General features: G+C 43.6%; 1 non-coding gene across 1 annotated transcript; it reads left to right on the top strand.

Moving 5' to 3' along the window:
- Nucleotides 1–11,289: 11,289 nt before the first annotated feature.
- Nucleotides 11,290–11,371, top strand: trnas-gcu (transfer RNA serine (anticodon GCU)). Its single transcript has one exon. It is a non-coding gene; the product is annotated as a tRNA-Ser (tRNA).
- The last annotated feature ends 425 nt before the right edge of the window (nt 11,372–11,796 follow it).

The raw sequence follows: 11,796 nt of genomic DNA, 5'->3' as shown, positions 1-11,796 counted from the left end.
TGTTTGTTTTCATTAAAGAAAACGAGATTGAAGGGGACCTGATTGACGTCGACAAAATCATGAAGATTGTAGCCAGGGTGGATCGAGAAAAGATTTTTCCCAAGGTGATAAATTCAATAATGAGATGGCATGCGTTCAAGGTGAGAGGTGAAAAGTTTAAGAGAGTTCAACATTGGAATCATTTTACACAGAGGGTGGTAGGTACTTGGATAACGTTGTCTGCAGAGGTAGTAGAGGCAAGCACGATAGATTCATTTCAGGTGTGCCTGGAGAGATGCATGAGTAGATGGTGTGCAGAAGGATACAGTTGGTTTGGAATTTGGTGATAGGTTTAGACAGTGGATCAGCTCAGGCTTCGACATCCAAAAGGTCTGTTCTTGGGCTGTAAATTTTCTGTGTTCTCTGTTCTTCTGTGTTCACCACACCATCAACTTCATGCTACATTGCTACATCTCAGAGAATTACATTGTCAATTCCAATTATCACAGAAGGAATTCGAATATGACATGTGGCTGTGTCGGAAAGAAAGTGATGTACTCTGGATTGGAATGTTTACTGGGAGCAAGAGGCTGATTTGACGACGATGTGATCAAAAACAGCATTTACTGTCAAAGTAACAAAACAGCGCATTGTTAAGGATCATTTCAGAGAATGTTTTCAATTAATCGACCTCTTGCTTAAGACTCCAGCACGCTTCAGCTGAGCAAATCTGCAGTGAGGGTTAATGCTGCTGTTGTATTTTAATAATCTAATGAACGGAGACAGTTATGCCCTTCCTCCCCGGCTTTGACCAGGAGCACTCCCAGCTTTGGCATTTCATGCACCTCTGTACCATCATATAAGAACCATGTCCTCAATTTCAAACCAATTATTCCATTTTGATACCGTGCTTGTGAGATAATTTCTCATGGAGCAGCTTTTACAACATGGACCATAGATTATTGGAACATCAGGCTCAGGAAAGGACACAGTGTAGCAGTGAGGAAAATAAGATTTATTTGGAAGTACCTCTTTCTGTGGACGTCTACATCATTTATTTCACTTGCTCATTTGGTTCTATCTTGACAATTGTGTGCAGTTCTGCAATTCACATGAAACTATGAATATGATAGCACTGGAAATGATGCAGGAGAGATTTACCAGGATATTGTCTGTGTAGAAGAGTTTCAATTATGAAGAGAAATTGGATAGTCTGGAGGTTTTTTCTTACAGCAGAAGAAATTGAGAGGAGACATGATTGAGATGAACAAAATAATCAGGAATATGGATGGCTTGGAATGAAATAAACGTTTGTCTTTGATGATGAGATCGATCATGGGGGGAGGGATAGGGTGGCATAGAGTTAAGGATCGAAGAGGAAAGATTTGAGTGAATGTGCAGAAAAATGTTTTGAAACAGCGGTTGGTTGAAATCTGGAACTTAGTGCATGCAAAGGTTGGAGAGGGAGAAATCCTCATAACCTTCAGAAGTATTCAGAAGTGAATTTTGTGATGCCAAGACAGACGAGGCCATAGGCCAAGTGGTTTTAAAAAGTCTTCGGATAGTTAAACGAATGTTAATTTCCAGTAATACCAAATAGGCTTCTTTTTGCGTAAACTTCCTGGATAGTACCATCGCCTGTTGCTGCGTTTGATCCGGTTCAATTCGCGTCCAGGATGAATGCTTGCATATTGGGAGGACTCAGTGGGTAAAACTGAATCTTTCCGCTCCAGAAACCCGCTTGCGATTCGAGACTTGTGTGACTGTGTGGAATTTGCACTCTCATGCTGTCTCTGTCCCTTGTGAGTCTCCTCTGGCTGCTCTGATTACTTCGCACAATGCAAAGGTGTGACAAACAAAATCTGAATGGACTGTAAGTGTTGTAAATCAGAGACAAAAGTCAGAATTTCAGCTCGGAGAAAACAGAATGACCATTTCGGGTCAATAGACTCTTACTCGGAACTGTTTTTAATTCGCAATGTTAACTCTGACTTCTCTCCACTGATGCTGCCTGACTCGCTGAACTTTTGGAACAATTTCTATTTTTATAGGTGGATCATAAATGCGGATTTAGAAAGATAGAGTGGGGCAGTGTGAATCTCTTGCACGGCACAGTACACTTAACTGGCCAAATGGTTTCTGTATGCACTGTGTCTAATTCCATTAACTCTGTATCTATAAGGATTTGTCCTTTTTTTAGTCTTTGGTTTTCACATCTCTCCTGTCATGTGAATTGCAGAACAGAACAATCGACGTTTCGGGCAGAAGCCACCACTAAACCGTTACCACCGGACACCTGGAAGATGAACGGCTCATATTCTACCTTGGGACCCTGCAACCACACGTGATAAATGTGGATTTCAAAAGTTTTCTCATTTCTCCTCCCCCCCCCGAAGAATCCAACTCAGCACCGCCCTCCGGACCCATACATCCCTCCCCCTCTAACATATCACCTCCTCTCCTGCCTCGAACCACCATTCACTTTCAAAGCTACCATGCACCCAACTCCAACCCCCTCCTATTTATCTCCCAGCCCCCACCAATAAGACTCATTCCTGATGAAAGACTTATGCCAGAAATGTCGATTCTCCCACTCCTCGGATGCTGGCTGACCTGCTGTTCTTTTCCAGCACGACACTATCACCATGTCGAAGATAGACGATCTCCGCTCAGGATTGTTATCTGAGAGCGAAGAAGGCTGAGTGAGGAAGTGATTAAGGTGCACATTAAAGGGATAGATATGTGTGATAGGAATATACTTCTTATGGGAAGAGTTAACAACCAGGGATCTCCATCAAACGCAAGGGAGAGGATGTTCAGAGGAGATATAGGAAGAACGTTTTCACTCTGAGAGTGTTGTTTATTTGGAATTCACTGTCTGAACGTGTGGTAAAGCTACGCGCCAGGAGTATTTAGCCGAATACTTGAGAAGTTAGAGCACACATGGATAAGGATCAGGTACTGGTAAGTGGGGTGAAGTTAAACAGATGTCTGATGAAAGAACCGAACACTGTAAAGAAAATACAGAGCATGAAAGCATGGGAAGGTAAAGACATGGAAACTACTGGCGATCTGTTACAAGGGGTCTGCGGAAAGTTACACTCGTCAAAAGGTCCCTGGGGCAGGATGGGGCCAGTGTGGCAGGATAGGAGAAGAATTGTGGAATGCTCCTACACCAACTAGCAGAGTCAGACTGGGCTGAAATGGTAAAATGGCAGGCTGAGATAATATCAATTAGTAAAGTCAGCCCTGCCGATCTAATACCATCATGGCAGTTTGGGACAAGTCGTGACAGTACATACTAAGGACATGACTTTAAATAATTAATTGATAGTTCAGTCAGCCTGCTTAAGACGCTTGTAGACGGAAAGATATGACATTAAATATCTAATCAGTATAATGTAGAGTCAGCTTGGGACAGGAAAACGTTGTGGTAGATGGGGTAGTTAAATATCTAATCATGACAGGTTAGTCTGGGATGGAAGTTCATTGTAGCACAGGTGGCAGTAGAATACCTAATGATGAGAATCGAATAATACTAAGTAGATTTATGAAAAACCATTGTGGCAGAAGTAGAACGATAATGGGAACTAACACCATTGGTTTATTGTACAGCTGGAGTGAGGTAATTCTGACTAACACAGTTGCGCATTCTCATAAGCTAAAAAACATGATTAAAGAAAAGGTAAGAAGTTATGGTGTTTAATTCAGATACATGCGAGGTGTGGCACTTTGGGAAAGCAAATCTTAGCAGGACTTATACACTTAATGGTAAAGTACGAGGGAGTGTTGCTGAACAAAGAGACCTTTGAGTGCAGGTTCATAACACCTTGAAAGTGGAGTCGCAGGTAGATAAGATAGTGAAGAAGGCGTTTTGTATGCTTTTCTTTTTTGGTAAGAGTGTTGAGTACAGGCGTTGGGTGGTCATATTGTGGCTGTACAGGACATTGGTTATGCCACTATTGGAATATTGCATGCAATTCTGGTCTCATTCCTACCGGAAAGATGTTGTGAAACTTGAAAGGGCTCATAAAGATTTACAAGAATGTTTCCAGGGGTGGAGGATTTGAGCTATAGGAAGAGGCTGAACAGGCTGGGGCTGTTTTCCCTGGAGCGTCGGAGGCGTAGGTTTACAAAATTATGAGGAGCATAGACATTATAAATAGACAAAGTCTTTTCCCTGGGTAGGGGAGTTCAGAACTAGAGGGCATCGGTTTAGTTTGAGAGGGGAAAGTTAAAAAAGAACCGAAGGGGCAACTTTTTCACACAATGGGTGGTACGTGAATGGAATGAGTTGCTAGATGATGTGGTGGAGGTTGGTACAATTGCAACATTTAAGAGGCATGTGAATAAGAAGGGTTTAGAGGAATATGGGCCAGTTGCTGGCAGGTGGGACTGGATTGGGTTGGGATATCTGGCCGGCTTGGACAAGTTGGACAGCAGGTTCTGTTTCCATGCTGCATATCTTAATGACTCTGAGACTCTATGCCAAGAACCTCAAGTTTCGGGGAAGTCAGGAATTTATTTTCTGAATGTCACTGGTTTTGTTTTCAAATAAAAGATCTACTCCTTGAAAAACTCGGCGCATCTCCTGGTGATTGTTGACATTTTCTTCACGACAACCACAACTTTGGGTACAGCAAAATTGTGGCGAGTGCAGCTCTGTGGCGCAATGAAAAGTGTGTTCGATTTCTACAAATTTGGTAACTTTGCTATTCAAAGTTTGTGAGTTTGAACCGCATCAGAATTGGAGTTCAGTTCAGTTTTCAGCTGAATCATTGACTGTTGTGCTGATTCATCACCAATTCCTGTCGTCTGGAGTTCTCGTCCCTGCTACTGACCAGAGGAAATTCCTTACCTTCTTGGTTGTGAGTTTTTACGGAATCATGATCAGGCCAGAACCAGATGCTCACTCGCAAAACCTGCAAAATTCGTGCAGAAACCCACTGTCTCTAAACACATTTCCTTCCCAAAGTTGCACAGAAATGTTCGATTGGTTAAATTTCTTTATCCCGTTCTGTCACAGGTTGTTGTGGATGAGCTGTGGAAGGCATTGACGTGTTTGGTCAGCCATGATGATATCAAACGGCGGGTAGTACAGGTATTTGGAATAGCTTTCTCCTGTTACTCTCTTTCTGTGCTGTTTCTTGCAGAGTGTTTTCAAAATTAACATGATGAGGGCAATGTGATTCTACAGTACGGAATATCAAAGTCCACCCCTTTCCACCACCGCTCTCACAGCCAGAGCAGACAGCTCCTATTGCTGATTTAAATCAGATAGTGATGGATTCTCTCAGGCTGCATCAAAAGTGTCAAAAGTTCGATTCCAGCCTCGGTGGACTGTCTGTGTGGAGTTTGCACATTCTCCCTGTGTCTGCCTGGGTTTTCTCCGGGTGTTCCAGTTTCCTCCCACAGTCCAAAGATTGTGCAGGTCAGGTGTGTTGGTCATTCTAAATTGCCCATATTGCATTTGTCAGAGGGGAAATGGTTCTGGTTGGGTTACTCTTCGGAGGGTTGTTGTAGACGTTTTGGTCCGAAGGGTCTGTTTCTATTTTGTAGGGAATCTAATAATCACAGCAAAAGTAGAGCAGTTCAGTTAAAGTTCCCAAGGTACGTGTCGGTCACGTGACAGGTTCGCTGTCTGCGGCTCGAGTCGCGCAGTTGGTCAGCACTGAATAGTTAAAAGTGCATAACATGCCAAGACTGTAACGTCAATGCTTATCTAAAGGTACTGTTACTGATATTGACCAGGGATTATTGGAGCATCAGACTGAAGCGCAGTTGAAAACAATGTTGAGTAAAATAGCATTTATTTGAAAACTCCAGTGTCTGACCTGGGGAAAAGTTTTGCCTTTGTTAAACATGCCAATTATTAACAGAAAATCTGCAAATATTCCCCACGTGAATATACATCTGTGGATAGAGAAACAGAGGTGAAGTTTTAGCTTGATGACCTTCCTCAAATCGCTGACCCAGGACTGGATTACATCCTGGGAAACTCTGTATAAATCGTTTCATATCATTCAATTTCATGTAAGCTGCACAGCTCATTAAACCAATCGAAAGTATTAGATTTAACTCCTGGTGGAGTTTGACTGTTGTCAGTAAACCTGGTAAAGGATCTGGGCAAGTCGTTTTGCTTTGTGAGGAACAAAGTGTCAATCTGGAATAAGTTTGAGTCTTGATGCAGGATTTTTCAAGCGGAAATAAAAGAGTATTAAATGGACTCCCTCCCCTTTCGGTTGATTATTTCCAAATGTTCAAGACAACAGATGGCAATGATAATGATGTTTTACATCGACAGGCCAAGTCTTGCTCACTGGAGGCACCACAGAGTTACAGATCAGATAAGCGGTGGAGATGATGATCCTTGTGGAAACCTGAGACAGTGAGAGAATTAATCCCACGCTGTTGGTCTCTCTTTTCTCATAAACCAGTTAGTCAGCGGACTGAGATGACAGACTTCCATTCAATGCAAAGCTAAGTCAAACAGCTCAGTGCATTCACAGTATACAATATTTCATGTTGAATGAGTGGCTGCAACTTCGAACTCCAGTAGCTCTTCTTATACTTAACAATTCCAGTTGCAGATGGTATGCAATTATTTTCCTATGAATGTTAACCAATTCAGGAATTTTTTCCATTTTGCATTCCCATTCAGGCAGCCCATAATTACTGGCGCTGTTTAATTCTCCCAGTGTCGGCGTGGGATTCCTCCGGGTGCTCCGGTTTCCTCCCACAGTCCAAACGTGTGCAGGTTAGGTGAATTGGCTGTGTTAACTTGCCCGTAGTGTTAGGGGCAGAGGTAAATGTAGCGGAATGGGTCTGGGTGGATTGCGCTTCGGCGGGTCGGTGTGGACTTGTTGGGCTGAAGGGCCTGTTTCCAAACTGTAAGTAATCTAATCTAATCTAATATAATCCAACCTAATTCACTCCTTGTCTGTGTGCATTCGCTTTTCAAATATTCTTGAATCAGATCCTAAAATGATTGTATTTCTGAAAATTCACCGCCGAATTCAATAACTGTCAGAATAAAAAATGCCTACTCCAAACTTTTTTATCGTGCCCCGATGGGTTTGAAATTCTAACCTCTAGTTTCCGCTCTCCTAAACAAGGAAATTTCCCTCGTACTTACTCTTAACAACTTCACATCAGCTAGATAACTTCGTTTTGGACACAACTAAGTATTTCCTCATTTCTCCCGCATTATTCCTTATCTATGACACCATCCCATTAAACCCCCTCTTTTCGTTTTAGTGGCTTTATCTCCCAGTAAACCTCATTTCCATAATTTCTAACGATATGGTATCATGACCGTGTCATTCCTAACGTCTTTATAGTCCAGTAAACACTGCCCATGTCTTTCATCATGTCTTTATATCCCTGGATATTTCAACCTGAGAAAGGATGCTGGGTCCAATTCAATGCATCAAAACTCACCACTAAGCTGTGCAATCTTATTCCCGACACAGGAAAGGTGGAAGCATTTTCAATTGCAGCTGAATGGATTGATTGCAACAGAATCGGGTCAAATCCTACTCACATACTTGACTGTTGTTCTTATAGTTATTTGTTCTTTCCGTGTGCTGAAGTAACACAGTGAGCGATCAATTACTATTGCCAGACATACATAAGGGGGTGGGTATGAAATGCTGAAGTTGTGAGATCAGAGCAGTTTTTATTGCCAAACCATTCACTGTTCGAATATCAGTCTTAGGAATTAGACAGAGAGCGAATTAGAACGAAATTTGAGCAGGGAAGTTTACCGCATGATGTCACACCAAATTGTGTGGTTACTTTATTGTTTACCTCATTTGTGTGTTTTGCCTCTTTGGGGATTTTGAAGTTATCCCCTCTGTACAAAAGTTCCGTGCTTTTGCACCATTACACAAAAGATGCAGTACAATAACACCCAAAGCTGCTTGCACAGATATTGACCCCTGGAAACAGCACTGTGCACTCTCCTCGAGTCTGGAAAATAATTTGCTGCATTCCCGCTCTTATGGCTCTTTTCATTACATCAGCTTCTGTTCTTCACAGAATCCGATTCAGCAGATCTTGTCACTGAGTCATTTCTTTGTATGTGTTCAGATCAGGTGAGCCGAATATCACAGTCCATAACCTAGAAGTCAGACCATACTCAGGGAACCGTACTCTGCTCTAGATCATTTCATGAACACCAGGGAGAAATATCGATGCTCTTCAAAATTTACTAACCTGTTTTTCAGAAGCAAGATAAACAGTTCCAGGTTTCTGCTTTTGTTGTCACACGGACCAAGATTGTAAATGCTGGAACCAGTTGAGACTGTCCGCTCTCCCACATCTATTTTCTCCCCAGGAAGTGTTAACTTGATGGTCTGAATTGGATTCTTCTAAAAAGAAGAATATTTTTATCCATTGATTTCTGGTTTATGGGCCCACTAGGCTCCCTCTGGGCCTCTGTATCCAGCAGTTTCCCGCAGTCTTCAGATTTTTGTAGCAAGTACCTTCGAGGATGACATCAAAAGATGTTCGCTGTGACTGTGTGATACTCTACCAATGGAAACAGCTCTATCAATGGAGGCAGCTCAGTCCGCTGGAATGGGATAATTTCTGTAGTGTGTCCTGCGGATCAGATACAGTGTACTTTATCATTCAGATCATGCAGAGTGAGAGCGCTCGAAAAGGCCAATTGGACACTCTACCTGTGTCTGCTCGAGAGTTACAAAATATGGGTTAAAGCGGAAGCACTGGGGATTTGATTAGTTTCAAGTGTTTACGTGAGGCAGGAAGCAGAAAAAAATAGACTGTGAAGCGATTGGGATCTGAATACAGGAGCAGCATATAGATTGTACAGCGCAGAGGAGAGCTTTGAAGTATTGAATTCTGGTTGATGGGCCGATCATGCTTTCACTTGGCCACGCTGATGCAGAAGATAATATGTCAATGTCTTTTGGAATTGAGATGTCACAGGCAAATATCACCGTTACACTGCTGTAAATTCCTTTTTCCAATGTGACGACAGTCTGTGTGTAAAAAAGCTTAAATATTTAATCCTTTCTCAGAAACAATCCCATTCCATCTCATTGTGTTGTATTGTCTTCTTCCCACGTTACCTGTTATTGTGAATGAACTGAAGTTGATTTGCTCCTTCTGCATGTCTTTTACAGTCTGAGTGATATGATGCATTTGTGCTGATCCACCTTCTGACAGAAGTTTCCACTTCACTTCAGCCCGCCCTAACTTAGCGATCTGATACCGTTCCCGTTGTCTGGGTGTTAAGCGCTCGTCTCAGATCCAGCCTGCCCTCACCCAAAATAAATGCAAAATTCAGACACACTGTGATGAGTGCAATCCAGGGACATCTTCACTCCGAGGTAATTGATTATTCCTAGGAGAAAGTTTGGACTGCAGATGCTGGAGATCAGAGTCGGGAGTGTGGTGCTGGAAAAGCACAGCAGGTCAGTCAGCATCCGAGGAGCAGGAGAATCAACGTTTCAGGCATAAGCACTTCAACAGGAATAAGGCTTGTGAGTCGGGACTGAGAGATAAATGGTAGGGATTTGGGGTTTGGGGGAGATAGTTGGGAAAGCCATAGTTGGATGAAGGTGATGGAGAAGATGATAGTTCCGAAGGAGCAGTGATGGAATGGGTCCAGAGGGCGGTGCCAAGTTTGAGGCTTGGGACTTGGGGCAAGGGAAATGAGGAAACTGTTCAAATCCACACTTATCCCGTGAGGTGGCAGAGTTCCAAGGCGGAATATACGGCATTCATCCTCCAGGTATTGGGTGGTTATGGTTTGTCGCTGAAGGAGGCCCAGGACCTGCACTCTTTGACGGAGTGGGAGGGCGAGTTGAAGTGTTCAGTCACTGGATGGTGAAGTTGGTGGGTTCGGGTGTCCCAAAGATGTTCTCTGAAATGATATGCAAGAAGGTGTCCTGTCTCCGTGATCTAGAGGAGACCACACTGGGTTTAACGGATGCAGCAGATGACATTGCAAGTTGCACAGGTGAATTTCTAACGAATGTGGGAGGATCCCTTAGGGCCTTAGACGGATATGAGTGGAGTGGTGTGGGAGCTGCTTTTACCCTTCCTACGGTGGCAGGGAAAGATGCCAGTAGTGGGGTGTGTGTTTATTGGGGGTTGTAGACCTGGCGAGGAGTTCGTGGAGGGAATGGTCTTTTCAGAATACTGATAGGGGTGTGGAGGGAAATATGTACCTGATAGTGGGTTCTGTATGGTGATTGCAGAAGTGGTGGAGTATGATGTGTTTTATGCTGAGTTTGGTGGGGTGAAAGTTGAGGACCATGAGGTTGTGTCCTTGTTGCGGGAGGGGTGGGATTTAGGGGCGGTGGTGAGTGAAGTGGAGGAGATGCCCTGGGGCATCGTTAACCACGTGGGAAGGAGACCAACTGGGACTTTCTGAGGTGGAATTGGTCATCCTTCGAAAATATGCACTAGAGGCGGAGGAATTAGGAATAATGGATGGTGTTTTTACATGCGTTGGGGTGGGAGGAGGTGTCGTATTGTTAGCTGTGGGAGTCGGTGGGGTTGTAATATATGTCTTTCATTGGTCATTCTCTGGAGACGGTGATGGACAGGTCCAAGAAGTGGAAGGGAGTTGTCAAGAAGATCCTGGTGAATTTGAGGTTCGGGTGAAAGGTCTTGGTTGGTGGATTGTTCAACCTCCTCGTGGGAGCAGGAAGTGGGGCCAATGAATCCATCAATGTAGCGGAGGAAAAAGTGGAGAGAGGTGCCAGAGTAACTGCGAAAGATGGGCAATTCCACATATCTGACAAACAGGCAGGCAGGCATAGCTCGGTCACACGTCGGTGCCCATGGCTACACATTTGGTTTGGAGGAAGTGGGAGGATTGAACAGAAAAGTTGTTGAGGTTGAGGACCAGTTCAGCCAGCTGGATGAGGGTGTTGGTTGAAGGGAACTGGTTGGGATGGGGCGAGATGAAGAAACAGAGGGTATGGAGACTTTCGTCATGTCAGATGGATGTGCAGAGGGACTGGATCTCCAAGGTGAAGATGACGCATTGTTGACCAGGGAAATAAAAGTCTTTAGTGAGATGAAGTACATAGGTGGTGTCACAAACGTAGGTGCGAATTTCCTGGACTGGGGAGACAGGAAGGTGTTGAGGTAGGAAGAGATGAGTCGGATCAAACAAGCGCAGGCAGAGACAGCAGGTCTTTGGAAGGAGGTAGAATCGGGCAGTGCAGGGTTCATGGACAATGAGGTTGGAGGCTGTGAATGGGAGATTCCCCAGAGATGATGAGATTGTGATGGTCTGGGAGATTATGCTATAGCGTTTCGTGGGTATGCGACGAGGTGGCCGAGAGGTTAAGGCGATGGACTGCTAATCCATTGTGTTCTGCACGCGTGGGTTCGAATCCCACTCTCGTCGCTACTTTTGGATTATCACACTGTCTTATTGAAATTGGAACTCCAATGGTTAGTTTATGTGCATCGACCAGATTATAAAACTTCAAAGATTAATTTGAGACTGATGCCTGAATTTAATGAAATGTCGACTGAAATGAGATAATGAAAAGGAACGCGATTGTCTTTTCCAAGTCAAGTTACTGTGAACGTTAATCTTATGAAAGAGATCCAGGGAAACCAAATAACAAGAGATGCGATGTGCATATTTAATGCTATGGGATTCTTAATGAGTGTTTTGTCACATGAAATCTGGAGTAGGTTGGTTAGAAGTGATTCATCTTGGTGGTAAGAGCACAGAGCGACACCACAAAACAATAGAGATATTTCAAAAGATGCAGTGGGTGGGTGTAGCGGCACAGAAAACTGGCTGTGAATGCACAGTAGAGA

Source organism: Chiloscyllium punctatum, chromosome 21 (assembly GCF_047496795.1).
Source record: "Chiloscyllium punctatum isolate Juve2018m chromosome 21, sChiPun1.3, whole genome shotgun sequence".
Lineage (NCBI taxonomy): Eukaryota > Metazoa > Chordata > Chondrichthyes > Orectolobiformes > Hemiscylliidae > Chiloscyllium > Chiloscyllium punctatum.
The sequence above is the reverse complement of the archived record's forward strand: the minus strand, read 5'-3'. Positions and strand labels throughout refer to the sequence as shown.